The sequence below is a fragment of the Dipteris shenzhenensis genome, chromosome 32, assembly GCF_047967505.1.
Source record: "Dipteris shenzhenensis isolate YYH24624 ecotype China chromosome 32, Dip_SZ_1.0, whole genome shotgun sequence".
Taxonomy (NCBI): domain Eukaryota; kingdom Viridiplantae; phylum Streptophyta; class Polypodiopsida; order Gleicheniales; family Dipteridaceae; genus Dipteris; species Dipteris shenzhenensis.
The window spans coordinates 1,596,941-1,610,186 of NC_141627.1; positions in this window are offsets into that span (position 1 = coordinate 1,596,941).

Consider the following 13,246-nt stretch of genomic DNA (forward strand, 5'->3'; position numbering starts at 1 on the left):
GATTAGGGTGTTCTGCACCCACACAAAACTATTGGCTCTTGTTTTTCTCCTTCTCTCCCTTCCCATAGGTTTCCATTGTGCGCTCACAACTAGTGTCAAAGCCTTGCCCACTTGCCGCCCTCTGCTTTCTTGTTGATGTGGAAGCTTGTTAAAGAGCTTCTAGTTGCTTGTGGCTTCAAAACAGAGGAAGGAATCTCGTTTTTCTTGCTGCAGTAGTGATTTCCATCTCGTTGCATACTTCCCAAAGCTTGTTTTTTGCTTGTTTCCAGCTAGGGAAGGGCTATCTTCGCATGTAGTTGTTGCGTGGAGTCTTTTTCAGCTTGTGCTACACTGGTTTTCAACCATGGGAAGCAAAAATGACCTGTTTTCTGAGGGAACTTTGCTACTATGAGTGCCGGATGTTGTCGCTTGGTGGTTTCATGCCCAATACCCACCAATAGGGTGGTGGGATGGCAAAGCATAGGCTATGTGAGTGTTAAGGCGATTAGGTTGTAGCAATAGAGAAAGGTAGGATGGTGATAGAATTACATGAACCTAGTAACAAAATGTTGCATATAGCTAAATGTGGTGCAAACAAAAAAAGCCAACAATATAGGGATGAGCTCAGTCTTTGTAACCATATACAGATAGTTGGAAAAAAGCACCCCCAAAAGGTACATGGCAAGTTTCAAAGGCTAGGATGTTCAAACTCAAAGAGTCATAAAGACTTCTAACTACTCCCAGTTGGTATCAAGTTTGGACTAACTCCCCAAAGAGTTGGGATAGCTCTTGAGTCAAGGCAGCCAGTGCAAGCTAGGCCTTCAAATTGACAAGGTCAATTTTCATCATCAATATTGACAAGATGAGATGCCATTCCCTCCTCCTCCAGTTCGAGTAGGTGGAAGATTATATAGAGAAAACCTTTGGTGGGAACACCTTCAGCTCCACCCACCTATGAGCACAAACTCCTCTCTCCACCCAGGTTAGAGAGGCAGGAGGAATTTGATCATGAATCCTAGCTTCTTATATCATTGTAGAATCCTCTTTCATGTCATGTGGAGGTAGGAGTGCCACCTGAAAGTCTCTCCAAAGAGGAAGGCTTGGGAGATCAGGAAGAGGTGGAGACCAGTGAGATGAGGTTCAGATTTACAATTTCCCCAAGAATATGGACATGCTTTGAGGTGGAAGTGACAGTGAATGATTACAAATAGAGCATATTGATGAAATCAAAGGAAGGGAGGCAAGGTTTACCATGCAATCCTAATCAATAGAGGTAGGTAGGTTTGAGAGCTAGTCGACTTCCCACATCTGCTCCCGCTTGATAATGTTGAGGTGGCTCGACACTGCACCCAGTACCTTATCAAATACCTGGCCGTCGACCAGACGGAGCACCTTTACTAAGAGTTAGCATAGGCCAACAAAATATGGCACCAGTAGGAACAACATATGGCACGTCTGCGCCAAGAATTCATGACTAGGGTCTCCTAGCTGTCACACAAGGTGGAAAGCCTCAAACACATGTAGCAACATGCCAAACAAGAGCATGTCCGCATGCTAGAGATCCTCTGCAAGCAACAGAGGAAGTCCCCATGGATGCCAACACACTAATAGAGCTATACATGCATGCAATCGGGCCGCTCTATCCCAGCTGCCATCGTCACCTCCTCCATCAACGCCAAATTTGCCATCGTTTTGCCATCACAACAGACGATGCCCGATCAACAACTTGCTGCACTGGTGGCCCAACTGGCCAACAATGATGTGTCAGAGATCTTAGAATGCATCATATATCTCTAACTAGAATACCTGTTGGCCATAGACCGTGTATGCTAGCGAGACTAGGTCAATCAAGAAGGCATGCCCTCCCTTCATGAGCCATCGAAGTGAAGTCCTGCTAAATCACTGCATGCAAGCCACAATCCTAAAGCCTACTAGCTAGATCCTCTAAGCTAAGGGACATCCTCATAGGCAATGGGGGATCATCTTCAGGACTCTCTCTGTGTAACAAAATGATCTACCATCTACCTGCATCTGATGTAGCCAAGGGCTAATAGACAATCCCCCATGGGCCAGTAGCTAAAGAAATAGGAGATCTTCCGTGGTCTCATGCTAGTACAAATATGAGGCAAAAAATGAGAGATCACCTCCTGATGAACCTCCTTTTCAGCCAAGTGGCGCTTCCTCTAGGTGTCCAAGTGGCTACCTACTATTAAAGGCATTGATTGAGGCGAGTCGTATACGAGAAAAGGGCACCTCCTCTACCATGTTTGAGTGCCCTACTCAAGCTAGCCAAAACCATTCTCTTGGGTCGAACTCAATATCATGGAGGCAGCGGCCCTCCCAAAGCCACAAGAGACAAATTACTCCCTCCAAGGCTAACATGATTATGTCAGGATCAATGTGCCAACTCTTGCCTAAGGGACCCACTATCTTGATCCATTGCCACTCCAAACCATCCAAGGTTGCCTCATCCGAACCATCCGTCCCTGTCTCAGCCTACAACATCCCTTTAGGACCTATCCTATAAATTTGCGATGAACGAGTCCAAGGAATCCCGCAAAAAAGAAACCCTAAGAGCCTACCTTTGTCCGTAATAATTGCCTAGACCAATAGTGAGGGGTCTAGGGACTGCGTATCCCTTCCCAACAAGAGGCGAGGATCACTGCATCAATCTCTACTATCTACATACCTATCCCTGTCAAAAACAAAAGAGCCTAGCCTCTAGTCTCTATGTCCCTAGGGAGTTGTCTCCACACCCCAAAGGATCTGGCCAGGCCACTGTCCCACTGCACCCATCCAATATGCGTTCGTTGGCCTATCACATGCCCTTCTAAGTCTTGAACCTCTAGGATCGACTACCTTGAATTCCTCCTTGCAATAGGGGTTGGTCCAAATGAGCACCTAGCTAGCCTCTACTAGACCCTAAAAAGGCTTCTCATAAGGGGGAATCCCTTCCGTGTGAGGGGTGCTACTAAACAAATCCACTCGTGGGGCTGCTACCACTATCCACCCGTGGGGTTGCTACCACTATCCACCTGTGCAAGGAGTGTTCCCAAGGAGCCCCTACTAGAGGAGGTACTTCTAGGGCTCTGCACTTGGGGTGAGACCACATACCACCAACTTGCCCAAGAGGGCTCTACTATGCATTTCTTAATCGATGATGCCCAAACCTCCCCATGCTTGCAGCGTGATCTTAGTCTGCCATGCCACTTGGGCTCTAGTGCCATTCGATCCTGCCCAAAGGAAGTTGCACACCAACCATCTCAACACTAGTAGGAGGCTATATGCTAGGCTGTGGCAAGGACTTGGTTATACTAGTGCTCTTTCTGCCAAGGAGAGTTTGGCCAAGCTCCAATACAAGAGCTTGCTCCAAACGATTTCTAGAACTGGGGAAACCTGATGCTATGTTGAGATATCCATGCCACCCTAGCAGCCAAGGTATCTCGCAATCTATCCCCACATGATCCAATGAAAGCCAAAATCAGCCCCCTTGTTTGGAACCTCCTCTATGCCCATGAAGAAGCCAATAGATTTGGCCCAATTGATGCTAGAACTGGAGGCCTCACAGTAGATAGACAAGTCCCCCTTGAATGCCTCAAGGCTTACTCTTGATCCCTTGACATACAAGGTTGTATTGTCTGCAAGCTTTGAGTCTAGTAGCTTCTTCTCCTCTCAGATTAACAACCTTATCCCTAGGAGGCTAATCGCATGAGAGCATAGAAAATAGCCTGCTTGTCCTTTGTAAACTCTAGATTGTTGAAGTCACCTCCAACAATCTAGGATTCAACATCTGAAAAAAACTTCATCAATATCATCTCCAAAAAGTAGGGTGATGCTTCTTGCAAGCAAGAGCATACACATTCATGATCCCCATCCTAGACTCCACCCTAAGGCCCATCTAGACTGCCTGGCCTACGTGAGCTCACCCTAATCAAATACCTCTAGGGCTACTTCCTAGGAGTTAAAGCGATGCTTCACACTTCCACAGACAAGCAACGAACATAGAGGCACCGAGGGTGCTATTACTAGCATAAACGGGAAGAGAGGCATATCAAATAGGTGGAAGAACGATCCACACAGCCCTACATCTACCACTACTGACATCCAACTACACGAACCTTTCAGCAAAAAAGATGCAATAGTTATCAATACAGTACAAAGATGGTGAGCTGATAGTGCTAGACAAAGTATCCCTCATCGGATTAAATACTTTCATTGTAGTAGACATGCGAATGAGGGAAATTAAGCACAACCACCCAGAGCCATTTGGACGGGTCGACGTTATTCTTTGTGGTGACCTTTGCCAAGCAAGCCCTACAAAATACTCATGGATATTCCTTCAACAAACGTCATCATTCACCTTGATGACAACCTTCTGGAAGGAGTACGTCAAATATTATGAGCTACAACAACCAATGCACCAAGAAATAATGTTAACATCCACAGAGTATAGTCGTCGAATGCAGGGTAGTCAGTGATTAGAGGTGATTAGGCTTCATGATTTACTTCAACAGCTGTAGCCATGGAAGGAGTATAGTACAAGCATAGGGAGTTTGAGCCCCAAATAGCTTAGGGCTTGGAGGTGTGAAGCTAACACAAGCGCTATTTAGGAGCCAGTTAGGAGCACCTCCTAACGCCAGACTTGTCCCAAGCCCTCTTATATGGTTAACACAAGTGCTATTTCTGCTAGTAGGGAGAGATGGAAAGGATAGCAATATGCCTTGGCACCCTACGGGCCCAAGAAGCTTTTAATGTAAAGAAAGGGAGAGTTCTCAAAGGAAAAGGGTTAGCCCTCCCTTCAAAAGGTGACATGTATTAAAGGCCAAATGGTTGACTTTGGTTTTCATTGCTGTATGCACAAGTATGGAAAACAAGCTCCCTCCTCTTCAAGAGTGTCTTTGGGTGTTATCTTGTCTCCTTCGTAGTGCCTTTTTGTTTGCCACTCCATCCCCCTTCACTCTCTCTTCCCCTTCCCCTTCTCCCTCCCTTTTCCCCCCTCTTCTTCCCTCTCCCCTTTCCCTCTTTCTCTCGTGGAAACACACTATGACAATTCAGAAGCCACTTGTGTGACACAAGTGGACGGCTCGTGCTTGCATTGCTTTCACAAGGAAGTAGCTTGGAGTGGAGGCTCCAATAGCATTCCTTCAACATCCCCATGCCACGTGAGTCATCGTCGAGACTACACATTTTTGGCACCACTGCCGGGGAATGGAGGTATGCTTTTGCATTGCACTTGCTTTCTTCCATAATCTACCCATTGCCCAAGGCTTCAAGCTTAACTTGGAGCTTTGATAGTGGAGTTTTAGGAGAGGAAAGAGTGAGGAAGTGTGAGTTTGGATGGAAAAGTGAGAAAAATTGTCATTTTCCGTTGGAAAGTCTTGTTGATCATTTGAAGCTTGTTTTTTTATGTTTTTAAGTGTTTTGAGTTGGTAGGAAGATAATTTGAAAGATTGCTGAGTCTTTGATGTCAAAACTCATAAAAAACAACCAAGAATGATGAATCATGCTGAATTTCAAAGTTGTTTTGTGTGTTAACACTCACCCCTCAAGAAATCTTGCATTTTGGCATTCAAATGTTGTTTTTCTTTCAAGTTCTTTTCATTGAGTAGGTAGACTAGGTAGTATAGCATCCCCCTAGCACAAAAAACCTAAACAGAAACTCAAAATCCTTCAAAAATCATCAAAAACTAGTCGATGACATAGCGCTATTCTATCCCCATGGGTCGGCGGCTTAGAGCTATCGCTATGACCATCGCCATAGCCGTATCCCGTCGGTCAAACTTTGTTGACTCATCGCCATAGCGATATCCCCACGACCCAACTTCTGACCACGGTCTAACCCGTCGCCCTAATTAAATGTGTCAGAATTAATTATCCTACCGATCTGACAGCCATTGACTCATCGCCATAGCGCCTATCCCCACGATCGTCGCTATAACAGTATCCCATCGGTGGTGCCTTTAGTTATCCCCATGCCCGCCGATCCATATATTCCGCTGACCGGTGCGGTAAGCTCATCCCCGCAATCGTTGCCATCTTGCTATCCCCATGCCCGTCGCTATAATTATTCCGCTGAACGGCACATTAGGCATTATCCCACCGACCCCATTATCCCTCTTGTCTTAAGCTCATCCCTACGTCTGTGGGGATACGACCTGCGTCTCATCCCGCCGAACATGTGGCACTACCTATCCCGTCGACTAGTGTGTGAGGCACTATCTGCCCGTTGCTATACTGGTATCCCACCGATCAGTGTGAGAACCTATCCCTACGACCGTCGCCATAGAGCTATCCCTATGATTGTGGGGATACCTTTGGGGTAGTCCAAAATAAAAATTACACTACAGTTTAGCTCGAGTGTGCCCTGTTAGAAGTCTCATACATGCACTTGCGGTTTGGAAGAATTTTGTCCAAGCATCCCATGCCTGAAGACAGTGCTTCAAGCTACGCTCAGTCCACCTTTCGCCCTAGTTGGGGATCAGTTCGCTCCAGAAGCTCGATTCCTAGCTCCCAGTCCATAATAGGACCTCGATAGGAGGATCCATCCAGCTCCGCGACGAGATGGAGAGCTTGGATAAGGTAATTTAAGACCCCTCGTGTCCAAGGGCTTTCGAAGCCCCCTTCACTAGTGTGGCCTCTCCCACCTCTCCAACACCTTATGTAGCATCCAGGTTAAGAGGTACATTCTCCAACATGTTCGGACGTTTAGGCCGAATAGAGTTGACAGACACGGAGAACCCCTTCGCCGGCATGTCCATGGGAAGGGAAGGTCAGCAACAACCAGCTCCTGAAATGCAGACAGGGACGGAAACCACCTTTGTGGACCCAAGACCCTCCTCCTTCGCAAGGCACCCTCAACGGGAACGCATGGATGATGAAGATCCATGGATGAGGGACTTTCGAGGACAAGACCCCAACCAAGGAGATGCGAGAGGCTCTCGAGGAGGGGCGTCTTATGAACCCCCAACCATCCATGTGCCACCGACTTTCATCAACTATGTGGCTCTACAAGTTCCACCCTATCGTCCATTGCATGGAACCACTGTGCGTATGCCCCATGACCCACCCCCTCCAGCAGTTTGACCGTTTCCATCTGTACCTATTGCACTAATGAATGTAGGCCTTGGCGCATCCATTACTAGCAACTCAATGGATTCCACCACCAGGGCCAGGCTTAAGGCCACCCTTATGTCACGTTAGGCCCACAATGGCACCGCCTCCGCCAGCTGCCCAAATAGTGCTAACTGATGAGGCAATGCGCATCTTGGTGAATGACCTAGGAAGGGGGGCCACACCACCTCCACCCACCCCAGTGTTCCTGTAGGGATCACAAATCTGTCAAGGAGCCGACCCATAGCCATCTCCAAGTTAATGACCAAATTCCTTGGGGAAGGAGACCCGATCTCCCACGTGGAGAAATTTAAGTAGATATGTGAAGCCTTTGGAGCTCCCGGAGATCTAGAAATGGCTACTGCGTTTGGTCTCAACTTGGATACCAATGCAGGCCAATGGCATAGGGTTCTCACCCCGGAAGAAAAAGTCAACTGGGAGATGCTGAGAAAAGCCTTCATCGTGGGGTTCGCCCCTAGTGGACATAAATGGAGCCCAATTAACCAGTTATATGAGGTGAAGAAAAACGACAAGGAATCCCTTCGGGATTACATAGCCAAAATCAAGCACCTCAATTCCCGTTGTGAACCATACGAGTGGATGAGAGACAAACAATTGTTGCCCCGCTTTCTCATCGGATGGTAATGAATCCTACCTCCTTCGATCTATGTGACAAGGTGGCTATCCGTATAAGTGACAATATGATGGACAAGGATAATTCAGATAAAACCCCGATTCCATCAGAAGTAGCACCATCAGTTAGGTCTTCCAGTGTGGAAACGATCAAGAAGGAGACCAACGAGCCCAAGGGCTTGGATATGGGTGAGTTGGCCTCCAATTTGCTAAATCAGCTAGGCCAACAGTAGGTGCAACGAGCACTCCCCACTTCTACCACCTCAATCAGGACGTGGTATAAGCCGCCCTAGGCACGCCGGTCGTCAGAAACAAGTATGCAACGAAGAAGAAGATGCCCGAGGCGACCCTCAGCAAAATCTGTCACTACGACCACAAGAAAAGCAAAGGGCGCATCTATTTCATAGAAATTATCAAGCCAGAGGTGAAAAGACCCACAAGGGCCTTGCAGAGGTTGATGCAAGTAAGGCACACCGACCACCACCAGTCAATCGAGATGAATATTTTGTTGTGCAGCTGGTAGACCCCCAGGTCATGAATTGGGCAGATTACTTCTGCAATCAAATGAGGGAGGACCTCAAAACACATGGAGAGGTCATCGGCAACCCGATGCTCTACATGCTAATTCTCTACCACATGCTGTAGCAGCATCTGCCTACCAGTTGGCCGAAAAGTCTGCCATGGGATTGGCACAAATAGAGCAGAAGAAGCAGAGGTCAAGCCCAAGCGAGCAAGAACAGAGCCTAGTGTCACTCTGTTCGGTCGTCTTGCGCAATCGGACCCAAGTCAGTTGCTCGCATAGTACGAGGATCGACAAATGAAATAATTCTTAAGCCGTCAACTACGATTCCAGCGAGCGCATCCTTAGGACAAGGGAAAAAGGGTACAACAAGAGCCCATCTTGGTCGATGACCAACCTGGTGATGAAACGGTCACGATTGGCCTCCACCCAGGAGCCCAAGCTATTTCGGCAAACCCTCGCTGCGCCCCAGGTCTCGGCTTCAGCAATAGCCCATCCTGAAGAGACCACTTCCTTCGTCTCGGCACCTCCTCCTCTCCATGGGCGAGCCTCATAGAGGCTCTACAATTTTGCAATGTGTCCCACTATCGGGCACCAAGTGGCTACAACCACATGACAGCCGAACAACTCTCTAGTGCCGACCAGATGGAGCAAAATTTATTCAAAGCAATGGCACAGATCCCACAGGTGGCATAGACAATTCTCCAAAGGAGGCAAGAACAGGCCTCACAACTCTCAGCAACCCTCCTCTAGGCACAACTCTTTACGCGCGATAGCCACACCATGATGGTTGTTGCCCAAGCCATAGGGCAAACAGCCCTAGACAGAGCAGAGGAGTATCGAACAAAGGTTGAAGAGCTAGAGTTGGCAGTCACAAAGCTCAAGGATGAGCTCTCCTCTAGCAAATCCCTGGTCCAAACGCTTATGGACCAGGTCAACAAAGCAGAGCCCGGCCTCAGAACAGCATTACAACAAAAGGTGCAGGTAGAGGCACAGCATGTCAGGACTTCGGAGAACTACGAATGCCAGCTCCAAACATTACAGGATCTCTTGGTGCAGGAATGGGCACTGACGGTGTCCCTTCAGGAGCAGAACGAGCGGCAACATACCCTCGATCACCCAAAACAGGGTTGGAAGACCGTGAGCAACAAGAATTCTGGATGTACAGGGAGGTCTTTGCACAATTAGCCACATACACACCCACACCATGCACTATCCCCTAAACACTCCAAATGCACTCCGTGCACAAAATCTTATATTCCACCTAGATCTCACAGCCCCACTCCCTCCTAATGCCCTCCAAACAATCCTCCGTCGTCGCAATCCCAATCACCGCCATCCCATTCTCGCAATGTCCTATTTTTCATTAGATCTTCAACCATCTAGTCTCTCTCTTCTCTGCCCCTCTGACCTCAAAACTCTTGCCGCCCATCCCATTTTACTGAATTTCCAAGCCTAGTGCCAGATCATCATGGAGTCCACTAGTTATTCGATGGAGGATGATGTGATTAGCAAAGCCTGAGGAACTCAGCCCGTGTGTCTGCACCCCCGAAAGTCTGCAAGCCGACATTAATTGGATGCAGACCTATGGATGAGTCTCCGCAATACAATCTAAAGGCTTCTTGTGGCTTACCACTCCACCACCTACAATCCCCTTGGCATTATAATCCTCTTTAACCGAGTGTTACAAGCTCTCCAAGACTCACTTGAGTCCTTGGTGAGCAATTTCGGAACAATACATGTAGCATATCCCAAGGAAATAGTCTAGGAGGAAGGCCAAGAAGCCATCTCAATATTTAATTCTACCGCCCCCCCTACCGAAATCCCACAACCACATCCTCTGGATCCCGCACAGCCCACCCATCAAGCCACCCACCCTCTCCCGCCTCCCCTTTCTCGCACCAATCTGCCCGAATATTCTTCCAACGGCTCTAACACCACCATCGCACAACACGAGACCTCCCTGTCCATCTCATCTACGGCTCTGGTCGACCTCCCTAAAGAGGCTCTTAATACGTTGTTCAAGGCAGCCAATTTTGTATAGACGGTCGATGATACAGAGGAGGAGCCCATGCCCATTGAAGATGATGAGGTTCCTCAAGCTCCTCCCTCCTCCCCGCCCAAAAATGTACAGCGGCGCCCCAACTTGCAGTCATTCCAAGAACTGCCACATAGTGCAATTATGCACCATTGGAAGCGCCAACTCGAGGGCTCCCACCTCCACCTCTATGAAATCTTGGAGGTGCGCCCCCTCACGCGATTCATCACCTAGTCTTTCGATGACTGGCGACGCGCACATCCAAAGCGCACAAGAGGAGGATACCACATCGGCCCTGATGCTGCAGTCCCACGGACCGATGCCAATGTTGGTCTACAGCCTCGCTGGTGTGTTCCCTTCCTCAAAATGGAGCAGTTTTGGTGATACTACCACAGTGGCCACGTCGATCGCCGGATCCACCCGCTGTACATGCCAATGGAATGACGATCGAATTTGGCAAAATTTCGAGAGCTCCAGCAGCAGCAGGACCCTAATTTGTTGTTCAATTTTCCAAAGTACAACTTTCCCAAAGAAATGACTCAGGAGGCATTTTGCTTCCGCCTCTAGTGATTCAATGACACGTACGGCTCGGTACCCGATCCCACCATCGTAGCAATGGTCCACTTCAACTGCCTCCTCCTCTTACTTCTCTGTGACCTCCCCCCCCACAGTCGCCCCATCGACGACCACCTCCACAATCTGACCAATCAAATTGTCTTCAACCCCAACATCGGTCCTACGTAGTTTCAGGACCTCCGCCTCTACCTTTGTGTCCGCAATCTCCATGGCCACCACATCCACACGTACGAGGATATGCACGCCACCCACTTTTGGAAGTATCGCTCGTACCTAACTTGGCTAACTCCATGCCATCTAGACCGCTATGCAGTCCTCTAGACACTCCTCTCCACACACCTCCTCCAACGTGGTTGATTCGAGGGCAACAGGAAGGGGGCATGTTAACATCCATGGAGTACAGTCGCCGAATGCAGGGTAGTCAGTGATTAGAGGTGATTAGGCTTCATGATTTACTTCAACAGTTGTAGCCATGGAAGGAGTACAGTACAAGCTCAGGGAGTTTGAGCCCCAAATAGCTTAGGGCTTGCAGGCACGAGGCTATCACAAGCGCTATTTGGGAGCTGATTAGGAGCACCTCCTAACGCTAGGCTTGTCCCAAGCGCTCTTATATGGTTAACACAAGTGCTATTTTCGCTAGTAGGGAGAGATAGAAAGGATAACAATATGCCTTGGCACCCTACGGGCCCAACAGCCTTTTAATGTAAAGAAAGGGAGAATGCTAAAAGGAAAAGGGTTGGCCCTCCCTTCAAAAGGTGACATGTATAAAAGGCCAAATGGTTGACCTTGGTCTTCATTGCTATATGCACAAGTTTGGAATACAAGCTCCCTCTTCTCTTCAAGAGTGTCTTTGGGTGTTATCTTGTCTCCTTCGTAGTGCCTTTGTGTTTGCCACTCCATCCCCCTTCACTCTCTCTTGCCCTTCCCCTTCTCCCCTCTCTTCTTCCCTCTCCCCTTTCCCTCTTTTTCTCGTAGAAACACACTTCAATAATCCGGAAGACACGCTTGCGTGACACAAGTGTGCTTGCATTGCTCTCACAAGCAAGTAGCTTGGAGTGGAGGCTCCAACGGCATCCCTTCAACATCCCCACGACACGTGAGTCACCGCCGAGACTACACAAATAACCACTTCCTCAAAATATTGAACAAGATTCAAATTGGCGAACAAACAACAGAAGATCTTCAATTACTAAATAGTATGTTCTTGAGGGAGCAACAAAACAAACAAGAAATACCACACCTCTTTTATACAAATGCGGTGAAGGATATCCACAACAATTATGTCTTCTGGATACTCAATACAAAATCTCACATTATCAAAGCAATTGATATAAAGCATAAAACTTGTAGTAGGAACATAGCGATCCCCACTGACCCAAAAAAAACAGCAGGCTTGCATGGGGAACTCAGATTAAAACCAGGCATGATAGTGGAGGTATGTGCAGGGAACTTGGATGTTGCAGACGGTATCGTAAATGGAGCAGATGGAGTCTTCAAGGATTCGAGCATGGAAAGTGAACCACTAGTTGTATGGGTGCAATTCAATGGAATAAAATTGGCTCACATGCAAGAGCACAAAATAGAAGACTTTATCGAAAAGGGATTTAAGAACAATGGACACCAATTCTGCAGATTAATAAGGAATTCCGAATCGGAAAAAACCACTTGAATACAGTTTGTAGAAAACAATTTCCCATACAACCAACAACAACAAGAACTATACATCGTGCCCAAGGACTGACAATGGACTCACTTGCCTTCGACTCAAGTAAAATAAGAAACCATGGCTTGGCTTACACTGCATTATCACGTATACGTAACCCAACAAACCTTTATCTATTATCAGCACTAGAGCACAAGCACATCAAAGTTGATAAAATTATACTAGATGAAATACAAGGATTACAAACATAGGCACAATGGAAAGTAGACCATAGGCAATTCGGCACAGAAGAACCTAACACTTTCAACATACAATGCTTAACCACAAGGTTTGCAACGTCTCATGCACAAGATTTGCTTGCTTCTGAAAGCTTATTAAATGTGACCATAATTTGTCTAGAAGAAACACACTTCCAAGAATCAAACAAGCTGAACCTCCTAACATTTCATTCCATTGCATGCTCGACAGGAGTGGGAATCTCAACATACTTCAAACACACGGTGACAACAACAAACATAAAGGAAGTCTATACCAACGGATGTCAATGCCTACTAACTATATTCAAAACCACAAACAACCATAATATCGCAGTAGCAAACACTTACAAACCACCACAAACAAAGACAACATCATTAATAAAATCAATAGACAAGGTGCTCCAGCTAATTCCAGATAAAACAATCAAGTACATCATGGGTAACCTTAACATTGATTACAACAACGAATC